The sequence below is a fragment of the Grus americana genome, chromosome 4, assembly GCF_028858705.1.
Source record: "Grus americana isolate bGruAme1 chromosome 4, bGruAme1.mat, whole genome shotgun sequence".
NCBI classification, from domain to species: Eukaryota; Metazoa; Chordata; class Aves; order Gruiformes; family Gruidae; genus Grus; species Grus americana.
The window spans coordinates 3,560,805-3,573,153 of record NC_072855.1 but is presented as its reverse complement, the minus strand read 5'-3'; the positions used below and the strand labels follow the sequence as shown (position 1 = coordinate 3,573,153).

The window sequence follows — 12,349 nt, the reverse complement described above, 5'->3', positions numbered from 1 at the left end:
TACTAATGAAGTACAAAGCAATAGTGGTTTCAATTGGACAGAATCTTTTTCTCCAGGCTCTTAAAGCATTTCTGTATGTTGACCAAGCATCTCCTGCTGTCTGCAACAGCGGTGACACCAGACTGCAGTCAGTAGTGATTTAAGCAGCTGTATAAGTAAAGTGGTCCAACTGGAGGTCTCCACAACTATTTTGAAAATGTTTAGTTTCAGCTGGAACAACTTCAGCTCAATCCACCTTATCTGGGCTCACCTGCAAGAGAGATCAACACAGTGCCTGTAACAAACTCTGCTTCTGCCAACACGGCTTGTTCCAACTGCCACTGAACAACGGAACAGGTGACACTGAGCCAGATCTGGCTGCAACCATGCTAAAAACTTCTACCTGCAATTACATCAATCATCTCACTGTTTTCATCTCCCAACCAACACATCTCAGCTAGCAGATATTTGTCACAGGGAGCCAGCCATAGGTGTTTGGAGAGTTATTTCCAAGCTGAAGTCAAACACGCTTTCTAGTCCATCACGAAAGAGTCACGTATCATGGTCATTTGACAAACAGAAAAGCTGTGAGCAGCCAAAACAAGGCACTGGAGTTACTCCTGAGCAAGCTGGATTCAAAAGCAGTACAACAGTTTGAAGAAGTAGTAGCAAATGATTTCTTCCCTGGTTCCACAAGAAACAGTAAATATCTGGAGCAGGCAGGGGAGAGGAGGATGCAAAGCTCCTTCCCTACAGCAGCTGGTGAGATGGGTCAAGTTTCCAGTTGCAGACACTTTAGGACTTGTCTCTACTTGGCTTTGATGCTCATTCATTTCTCCTGTGGCCTTTCCTCACCTGGGAGAGGAGTGGGTTTCTTTCCCTTTTATCTTAATCCACTTTGAAATTGGATTTTCAGAATGGGTTAAGATAAAAAGGAACATGGCACTCCAGGTACAGAGGGCCTCCCTCAGGAGGTAGTCGGGAACTGCTCCATGATGTGTAAGTTAAATCCTTTGCCAACTCCTTCTTGAATCCCCATATAAGTTTGGCCTTCACAACAATTTTGCTAAGTCTATTAACATTATGCAAACATTAGCATTCTTTTGGTGGTTTCAAAACCACTACCCAGTGAAAACTGAGGACATCCCCCAAAACCGTGTTATAAGAAACACTGAACAGTCATTCCCTGTTCACATTCTCCTCGGTGCTAAGGACCTTCATATATGATCCTAGTCATCTCTTCAAGAAGAAATAAATCAATCTGGCTAGTCCTTCCTCATTTGTCAGCTATCACAAACCCACAGCTGAAATAACTCTTACTAGAAATGTCTTCAGGATTTATTACAACCTATAGACATTCTACAACACTCTCCGCTTATCACCTAGTCTCCAGATGCGTGTATTCTAATTGCCACAGTAAAAAACATCTTTTCTGCCATCTACATCCTATCGAAATTGAACCGGTTTAGCTAAGTTTTAAGTACAGCTTTCCTAATCCTGGCTTCGGTGAACTCATGTGAAGAATTCACATGAAAGCTTCAAGAAAATGTTTTCCCCTCCTGTTTCAGCATTTTAAAGCTGGATTAGGTGACCTGTCTAGACAGATGAGAAAATAACAGGGTATTTTGTGTGTACAGAATCCTGATTTAGAAACCACCCTTAATTAGCCAACAACCTTTACCATATCATCGTCAGGGGAAGGCAATTAAAATTTTGCAAGAGCTTGGGCTTTCCAACCAGGATGCATGCTCCATTGTGAAATGAACAGATAATACAAATATATGAATCCCCACTACACTTTATTTCAGTATCAATTATACACTCTGTTAGGCTCATAAGTAAGACAAGCACATAAGACACGGTCTATTATGTGCAAGGCTCTGCCTTCAGTACTTGCCAAGCCACCAGCCAGAGTTTGAGCCAGTGAGTATTACTAGGTCCTCTGACACAAAGATAGTTTGGCTTTTTACTTTTTCTTGATTGCCAAAAAGGGTTGTTTCTTTTTTCTTTTTCTTTTTTTTTGTTTGTGGGTTTTTTTTAAATCACAGGGTAAGAAGTGTTAGCTGTTCTACTGCAAATCTCTCTGATGCTGTAATTTTACTTTGTTCATCTAAGAGCACGGGTAGTACTAAATCACAGCTTGACTAAAAGTAAAGTTCCCCCTGCTTTGTCTTGCTTATAGCTTCCCTGTGAGACAGCTAACAGGCACTGGCTATTCACAATAAAATAAAATTAAAAAATCCAAATACACATCTTTTAAAAATACAGCTTTGATCCTCTTACCTCTTGTGCATCTAAGTGTCTCACTCATGGTATTTTAATCACTACTTCTTCCAGACCAGCTCCCTTTTCTCAGTCTCTATTGCTATTCTGCCCTTGCCTCCCTGGATGCCACTATCCTTCATTCACTCCTTCTCACTACTGTCTCTTTCCTTCATGCAAAGAAATACCTTCCAAAAAATCCCTAAAAATACACCCCCACCCCACCCTCCCCCCCAAAAAAAAAAAATCCTGAGCTCAACTGCTGTTTCCCAGCAGGTAAATCTTTGCAAAAATGTATTTTCTCAGATGGGCATCATTCTACCAACCCAGAATCATGTGTTTCCATTCCTGGCATTTGTACACTTCGAGCCTATGAGCTCCCCATCCCTTCATCTCTGCTGATCTTAGTTATGCACCCAGGGAAACGACTCTTCATCCGCACAGATGAGCCTTGTTAGCTTTCAGTGGCACTTCACACCAGAGCCATCCTAGCAATAACTTAGAAACAATTTTGAACAGATTTTTGTGTTTCGTCCTTTTAATAATGATACATACTGGATACATTCCCTTTAACACAGAGTGCCTTCTATTTATTCAAGTTACAATGGCCCCACAGACAATGGCAACCTAGAAATAGCATGAATGTGAACGTCACGTTAGCCTTCTCTACCTTTAATCCAGCAGCAATAGCAATCAAGTTCAGAGGCATGTCCACTTCACGACTTGTTTCCTCATTTTGCCAGTAAAACCTTGCAGGTCAGAAGGAAGAAGCCAGACAATTAAGGCAGTTCACAACTGCCCTCCTTATTACAATACTCTCTGATCGGGCTATTCTTCTAGGAACCTTAAGAAAAAGGTCACCAAGGCTCCGCAATTTAAAAATACAAAACCAAAATAAACAAAAACATTTCTCAAGGAAATCTGCTATTCTTAGCTCACCCAAATACTCACGTGGTGGTAGTGCCCTAGCTGTGATGACACAAACACTCAGGCAAAGCAACGTACAGAAAAGAAGGCTTGCATGCTTAAAGGCTTGTCTGGTGGTTGGTTGGGGGTTTTTTTGTTAGTTTGTTTTTTCTACCAGGAAAGGTGAAAATAAAAGCAATTTTCCTCTCTCTTCAGACTTCACATCACACAGCAGGTTGTCTTATACCCACGAGCCATAGCTGAGAGCTCCCAGCATACCACAGACAGCAATCATGGTCATCTCAGGTGGGACTTGCCTCACCCCCTTTAATTACTCGGGTGTCCAACTTGCATCTGCTGTCTGCAGCCTCTCCGGTGATGCCAAGGAGGAGTAATCCATCCTGCTGATCTTTGGCATACGTATCTCAGGATACACAAGCATAAAGGAAGCTTATGGGCCAGTTTAAAACAATCACTTGACCTTTCTGAGTCCCCTTACGTTGGCAGTTTAGCTAGAATCAGGAGTTTGCTTTGGAGTGACCTCAACACCTCACTTCCTATGCTTTCATTCATGCTGCACAGCAGTATCGAAGCCAAAATGCATCCCAGCCACTAAGGGGCATTCATGGGGCCAGAGTACGGCAAGTCCAACATGAAGCCTCCAGGGACACACACTCGCAGACGTGGGGACCTCAGCACTGACTCTTTCACTCAACATATCACCTCATATTACCATGACATACTTAATGAACTAGAAATAGCTTTCGACAGCTAAAATGAGGTTGAGAGGAACTGCACCTCCAGAAGAGGCAGCCAGTGCTACACTTCCACGTGCTGTTCTGAGACTCCTGCACGAGGACCCAGTTTTCTTTCCTAACCACACTATTTGCCTAAATTTTTTAGTCCTTCTGTAGAGTGTTGAATTGACAGTGTTCACATTAACGAGTGTAACAGCCAGCCTGGAGGGTGAGAAATGCATTATCAACACAAACAAACTCCCTGCTGACTGCACAGTCTAAGCGGTTCCAGCATAAGCCGACTAAAATTTACCAGAATCACTTTATTCCCTCTAGGTTTTTAATCGGGAAAGGGAATTAAGCATCACCCTTAATCAGAAACCTAAACAACATTGTTTGTTTGAAAGGAACTCAGATAAAAACAACAAGACTTCATTTCAGTTGAAAGACTAAATGGAAACACAAGAAATAAACACATTGCTATTTTATTATTAAGTGTGCCTATTTGAGATACTATCAGCACATGAAGAGGCACTACATACACATGTGTTTAATAATGCAGGTTTGTCATCACACTCTGAAAGCGTTTACAAGCAGAGACTACTTGACACCAAAGGATTAATTCAATCGAAGCAGAGCCAAAGTGAGATTGAGCAACCAAGAGTAGAAGCTAGAAAAATTCAGAACAGAAATTATGCCTATTTTTAACAGTGACACTCATCAGCTGTTGAAATACTTTGCACTGAAGACAGAGAGGATATTGCTTGAAGCTTTTAAATCAGGATCAAATCTCTCATAGACATTTACACTCCAGTCCCACCAGAAGACAGGGTTGGGGTACTGGGAATGCTCCTGCCAATACGATGGAGATGGCCAGGACAGATCTGCAAGATAAAATTTTCTGGCCTTTGCACCTCAGGAATGCTACATCTGTGAGCGCATGCATTACTAGCATAGTGTCGCAGAGATGGAGTGCACATGCAGGTGGTTTCCAGTGATGCCCAAGGTTTCAAAAGCCATTTTTCAACAGATGTAATAATCTCTATCATTTCATCACCTGCATACAGAACTGTGGTTATCTGAAAGCTCTATTGGCAGAGCCCATATGCAAAAGCTCCACAATGGAAACAGAAAGGCGCCTTATTGAGCAGACATAAAGACACTCCAGCGTTCAGGCCATTAACTCATTACGCAGCCTAGCACTACTTGTACTGAGCAACTGCATGGCTGTAATGAGTAACCCTTATCTAAGTAACTGCAATAACAAAATTTTCAATTATCATCTCTAATGCACCTTTTTTTCCTAAGGATTATTCTAGTTAGAGCAATTTTATCTCCTTTAATACCTTTCCAGGCTTCAAACTCAGGCTGTCCACTGAGCATAGGTCAGAATAGAGCAGATCGTATCTCTGAATAGATAAAAAAAAATGAAGTGGAAGGAGATTTCTGTGCTGGCCCCAGCACTGCCTGTCACCAGCGCCTCCCATCGCTGTTAGCTGCGGTTCTCTCCACAGTTCCTGGCACAACAAACAAGCATTTTGTAACTTCTTCTTTTCCCCTTTCATCAGCCTTCTCAATAGCAAGCACATTAATCCTCACTGCCTGTTATTTCAAGATGCTCTTTCCAAGCTCTCCAGGCTGTAAACATGTCAAACTGGAAGATATGTCTCTTTTTTCCTTCTCCACATACCCCCTCTCCCTTTTTAATCCAGCAGGTTGCACGCCAAACTCACTCACAATCCTTTTCAGAATCACCATTTATACCAACACGGGTTAAGTACGGACAACCTTTCAACAGAAGGCAGGAGCATTATTAATTGAACTTAAGTCCTCCACGTCAGTCAGATACGCGAGTGAAACAAGCCTGCTGTTAGAAACTTCCTTAGTACAGTAGCTGTGCAAACACCAACCCGGGAAGGTTGCGTCTGCAGCGCAACGGGAGGTTTATTGCATCGGAAGCAGACACACCTCGTTTACTCAGCTACCTGGAGAGCTGCAGGAGCAGGATAATGGTCCGCAGCCACGTACGTACATACCAGGGCCCTTCCCAAGCTCATAAGCCTGTGTCATTGACAGCATACGCACCAATGACATCAAGGTTAACTCATGTTACGCCTGCACATGCTGGAAAGCCACCTCCAGTTGGACAGAAACCACCAGGAGAGCGGTATTTCATCGTCATCCTCATGCTCAGGCTTTATCCAATTCAGTATTTTAGTCTAAATGGGTTTGCCAGCTGGATGTGGGCAGCTGGAACAAGTCGCTCAGCCCCAGACCACTCCTGCTGCCCTATTTTGCAGGCAACTGCCAGGCGTGGGCAGGTCTTGACAGAGGAGACCTGTTCTGACAGCTGACAGAAACTGGAAGTGTTGGTCAGAAGCAGCCCCTGAAAGGCTCTACTCCAACCTCCTGCTCCAAGTAGGACCATCACCAGCAAGGTCTCCTTGAATGTAGTGTTTTCCAGTGCTTGAAACAAGCAAGACAGATCCAAAACCCCTGCTTTTCCCACCAGTGCAACTTCGGCCCCTTACTCCTCATCATAGAGGAGCCTCTTCACATCTGACCAAAGCCAGGAGCCTTGCAGATGCTGCATGGGGACATGCAGGAGTGAGCAATTCTCCCTGGACCCAAGCAGGTTCTGAGTGGAGCACCTCTGTAGCCTCTGCAGCACCCTCCCCACTGCATCCCACACCTTTATCCTGTGTGCCTCACCTTTGCCCACCAGTCCTGGTGATGGCGAGCTGGCTATGCTCATGTTCTCACCGTGGTGGTACAAGGAAGCCAGACAGCTTTTCACAAAATGAAGGCAGCACTCCCACTGCAGGCAAGCAACCCATGCCCTGCCTTATGTTTCTGCAAGTAGAAGCAGAAACGAAGCGGTTCGATTTCCAGACAGCTGCTGGAATTTATAGGGTTGGCTGCGAGAGAAAGACAAGTTTGAACTGAGGACAAATGCTACCGTCCTCTAAAATTGGCCCAGGTAAAAGCTCGAGCCATCAAATGTGACTTGAGGCACTGAAAAGGCTGCAGTTCAGTAGCGTTGATCTTACATTAGCATCTACAAATTACTCACCCACCTCAATGACTGACAGACAGTGAATGCAGAGCTGGATCAGACATCAAGGAAGGAAACACATTAATAACACACCACCTGTACTCTCAGACAGCAGCATGACCAAAATGCTTTCCATTTTACCCACGTGCTAAACCTGCAGCCTTGTGCCCAAAACCTCCTCGGCATCATTTTTTTGAAGGCAGCAGACACCTTCAAGCTGACTCTGCACTCTTCTTCCTCTGGACACATCCCAAAAGAGACAGAGGGAAATTAGAGAATTAACCTTCGCCTGTCCAAACTCAGGTCTCCTCCAGTCTGAGCAGATGATCTTAGCTGGGCTGCCTAGCCCCTACTCTTGTAACAAAACACTGCAAGCCTTATCTCCCTTTCCCCCGTCATTTCCAGGCGTATCACCTCCCCACGTCTCAGGAGAGACAGACATGGGGCCAGACTAAATTGTTTCCTCTTCCCAGGGTGGGAAGAAGTTGTGCTGCTTTGATACACACACAACAAACAATGGACTCCTACTCCTAGTGTGACCACTGATGGTCTGTGGGACCAAGCCATTTCATCTACCCCTGTCATATAAGGATGACCTCCTGAAGCCACCTCTGTAAAACTACTCTGCTGGTTATGAATGAGAAACAGCCCAAAGCTGCTAGATCTCAAAGCTGAGGCCATCAGACCTTATGCAGGCTACTACCACAGCATCAGTCTATGGTCCTACACTGCTGGCCAAGAAAAGGAAGCAGAAATGTTTAAGTTCAACAACAACAACAAAATGTTCTGAGAAACAATATTTTTTCATAAGTATGATCCAAGACAGCTGTCCCCCTTGCCTCTTCCCACAACACCATCATCCAGGAAAAATGCGGGGGAGATAGAGAGAATAAACTATCAAATCTGACATTTTATAATTTTCTCTTAATCAGCAAAGATGGTAGAAAAGGCTCCATGATAAGATCTCCTGCTAGCTTAGAGGCACTGGGCACCTCCTTTGTCACCTGAATTTCTGAGCAGCTTTTCCAAAGCTAGCAGCTCACAGAGAGTGGGAAATGCGGACAGAACAGCATCTGTGATAATTCAGTCTTCAAGAAAAGGAGGGCCGGGAAGCATTGCAACAAGCCACCGGCTCCCATACCCATCACATGCAGACTAGTCTCCCCGCTGAGAGGTGATTTTTAGTTGGCAGGGGAGCAGGCTGGGCAGACAATTTCAGACAAGAAGCCAGGAAAGATAGAGCAGGCAGGGAGCAGAGCTCACTTTGCAAATGGGTGCCACAGTTCTGACTTCACAGTTGAACCTGCTGCGGAGCACACAAGCATCACACATGATTTATACACCAGTGAGGAATCCACTGCTGCAGCCAGTGAACCCCACTGAATAATACTGACTTCAGGCAAAGAAGTGCCAGGATGTTTTGTCTTGTTGCACCCATGCCCCTGCACACTGCCGTTCAGTTTGCATCGACTGCAGCGTTTCAGTAACACACCGAGCAGCTCCCAGAAACACTGGCCCCAATAAGCCTCCTCCACTCTCCAAAGTCACCAAAAATTTGCTAACTGGGAAAATCGCTGTACTTCTCAATGTTTAGAGGAGATTAAAACAAAAAAAAAGTCACCGGATGGTGCTTTTGATCAGGAAACCACCACACATTTTTACTGCTGTGATCCAACTTGTTTTAATGCCTGCAAATATCCCTCGAGTCAAATGAACTTGTTCAAAGCTGATTCACACCAAGGCTAGTTTTTAAATTGGGTAGTTGTTGACAAGTAGAATATATTTAACAAGCCCCAAGCATCTTGGCATGCAGTATAAAGACTTCCTATTATGAGCTGGGTTTTTTTAAAGCTAACATATGGGCAGAGCAGGTTGTCTGCCACAGCACACTTCCATACAGTGCTTGGCACTAACAGAACTGCAAGGATATCCAAAAAAATAAACCAAAGAACATCATGCCAAGAACATAGGGGATGAATCACGCCATTTAAAACTCACTGATAAAATGTGCACCATTATGTGTTTTTCAAACCCTTCTCATCTGAGGGGAAAAAAGTAAATAAATCAAAATAATTGGCTGGCCTATGGCTGGTTCCTCTGGCTGAAGGGCACCATAAGAATACAGCAGGCTCAGCCAGGTTCGAGATGCTGGGAAGGGAGCAGCCTATCTTGAACCACTCTTCAAAGGCCCCTCTGACAGCTTGCTGGAATGCACCTTGGCCAGCCAGTCAGCATCATGATTTAGAGTATGGGGTTAAAACTAAGGACTAGATGATTTTCTCCACCATCAGAAGGTCCCATGGAAGCACCAGGAGGTGGTCACCATCCCCAAGTGATTCCCAGAGAAATGGGCTGAGACTGAAGTCAAAGGCCTTTCAGGAACACACAGCAAGGGCACCCTGGTAGGATGAGTCAGTTACGGTCAGACTGGCTGAGCTTTTGGGACAGACTTGGGAGCATAAGTTCTCTTCCTTCCCCTTTTTCAGGTCACACAAAGCTGTTTAGTTTGTCTGCAGCCAAGACAATGACTTCCCTGTACCACGCGGTCTGGGCTGTGGTGCTTCTCCTGCCCACGAAGCTAGTAAGATCAGAACACTGTAATGCTGCAGTTCATGTGCCAGAGGCTACACTATTACACAGGACACAGTCAAAAGGAGCTTCACAGCAGCAACAAACAGCACAGCTTCAGCATGTTCCTTGCACAACAGAGGAACAAATCCAGTAAATCCTCTGCTCAACAAATCCCCCGAAGACAGAACAAGTATGTGCTGTAGCTGGCAGATCAGCATCCCCTTTACTTTGGGAGGTTGCAGAAATAGGTACAAGGGCCCACCTACCTAGAAGGCATCCTATAACATCTGCTCCATCACCAGGGACAGCTTACACTGCCAGAACACTCTTCTACTGCATCAGGAGCAACTGGAGAAAATAGGGACGCCAGAGTGGTAATTCAACCTGCTGCAGTGCACGGTATATTCCTATCTTAACCTTGGTGACAGAAATCATCATCTAGCCACAAATTCTATCATCCGTGATAAAAATCACTACATTTCCACATCCTATAGACCATCGGGGACCTATCAACACTGTCAGCTGGCCGGAACCTAAACCAATACAGCAAGATGCAGTTTGGCTGTGTTAGCCTCAGACAACACAGAAAGCTAATAGCTCAGGAACAAAGCTGTTGAGCTAATGAGGACAAGCAACAACCAGACCCAAACTGGCCTGCCTTTTACCATGTCTCTACAAGCTTGCCAAGCCCTGGTTGACCCCGTGGTGGGAATCTTCTCCTTATTTCCAGCTCCGCAATCATGTTCAGTATTGGGAGGTATCTGCCACTGCTAAGCTTCTTGTGAAAGCAAAGCTTGGTGTTTCAGGACTGTAAAAGGAAGGAGAGACAGACAGTAAACTACAGAAAGAAAAAAAAGAGGGTACAATAATGGATCAGAACAATGCTGCAAACAAGTTTCCTGCAGAACTTGTATTCCAACTGCCAAAAAGAGCTGTACCCTATTCCATCTGCATAACCGTGCGATCTTATCTTCACTACCCTCCTTCTCTCTCTCCAATTGTTTGGGAAACTTAATTGATAAAAACAGCCTTAATTAAATTGGTAACTTGCCCGTGTTTGCACAACTCAGAACACAATGGGGTCTCAGTCAAATAAACACTGGTGTCCGTATTACGTTTGGGAATTCTCTGTGGTTTGGGGTTTTAAATTCATTGCAGCAAGCTTGGGAGCAAAGTTTCAACAGGAATCTTTTCTTCTCCTCCCATCCTGTGTAATAGGAGGGTGAGACAGGGAATGAATCTGCATGCAGAGAGGCTCAGTACTGCTTCCAGCTCAATGTGTACATGAGGATCATTTCAGGACACGCCATATGAGACACGCTAGCCCAAAACCAATTATTTTTTCTCACCACTTCTCAGAACCCAGACCTAACAAACTGCCCTGAAATAGCAGTACAACTCTCTAAATAGCATCATTTCTTCTCTATTTGAAAGCAACACCCACACTAAATCTTTGATTTTAAGCCATCCCCGAGCAGTTACCACATCTTTACCATTCAAACCACAGGGAAAATCATTAAATGCAACAGAAACACTAAGGGATGAGAACCAAAATTAGAAAAGCCCAACACTGCACAGATTTACTCCCACAGTAACTGGATTGACTTCAGCCTGGAACAGACTAGACGTGACTCCAGGAAAAGTGCGTCTCTCCAGGTGGAGCTGTATCGAGGGGACTTCTCCTGGGCTCCTGCTTTGCTGGAGCGTTAAATGCAAACCACATGCTCCAGCTTTAAAACAGCAGATACATAACCAGGGCTGGCTTTAGCACGCTGCGATACACACAGCTTTCTCCATCCTCCTGTCTGCACAAACACGCTCACACATCAGACGAGAGCCCAGGGCAGGGGAATTCAGGTTGGGAAGCACGTCCTTAGATCTTGAAGTCTGGGGCATGGCTAGCAGACTGGCTTTCTGAGCTTTTTACCGACTAGAAGCTTCCCTTGAAGAAGACAGGTGTTTTCCCCATGGTGTTTGAGGTGTGGGGTTTTGCATATGACAATAAGAAATGCTTCAATACAAAGGCCCAGAGCTTCTCCTAACTGAACACCGCTTTCAGGTCATCTAGAGAGATCCAAAGGTAATCAGTGACTGCTACAAAAAAACCATCTTATACAGGAATGTGTCCCTGCTGTAAAGCAACAGAAGCAATTCACCCTGCTGAGTGATTTTCCTCCTGAGTGCTAGGTGCACCAAAACACAGCAAAGAGCAGAAACAGCTCATGAAAGACAAGGAAGAGAAGGGTGGGAGAGGAAAGAGATGAAAACACAACAGTGACACTTTCAGCTTTGTTTCCACCTTGTTGCAAAGTTCAAAGCAAAGCCCAAGGATGAAATTTTGTCCGGAGATTCCAACAGAATACCTTCTCCAGTGCTTTGAGGTTACTAAGTGCCCTGCAGGCAACTGGAGCCTGGAGTGCCATGGGATGCACACTAATGATGGATTATCACTTCTGCAAGGTGCCTTTCATTCCTCCTGACACACCTGAACTCAAACCCATTTCTTCTCTATGGCAATCAAGATATTTTCCTGAAACAAAGGGAAGTTTACTTTGCATTGCTCCTCTTCAGGAAACTGTGTCTCAAACAGCCTCACAGAATTAAGATAAAACGTTGCTCAGAAAAAGAAAAATTAAATAACACAGGCTGAGGGGAAAAAAAAAAAAAAAGAGAGAGATTTTAGATCTAAGAGATTTTTCACAGAGCAGGAAGACTTGTCATGTGGTAAACAGCAGAAACCGGTAACTGGGACACTTGTGATTTATCTGTTCTTCCACAGCCTTCCCATGTGACTGGGGGTAAAAGAATGACAATCCTATCCATAAGTTGCTAAAAATAT

The 12,349-nt window shown here is 44.5% G+C and overlaps 1 protein-coding gene across 1 annotated transcript in view; it reads right to left on the bottom strand.

Annotated features, from left to right (window-relative positions):
• The window catches only part of SMOX (spermine oxidase), a 54,852-nt gene that overhangs the window by 26,987 nt on the left and 15,516 nt on the right, over nt 1–12,349 (bottom strand). The gene's annotated exons all lie outside the window — the stretch shown is intronic.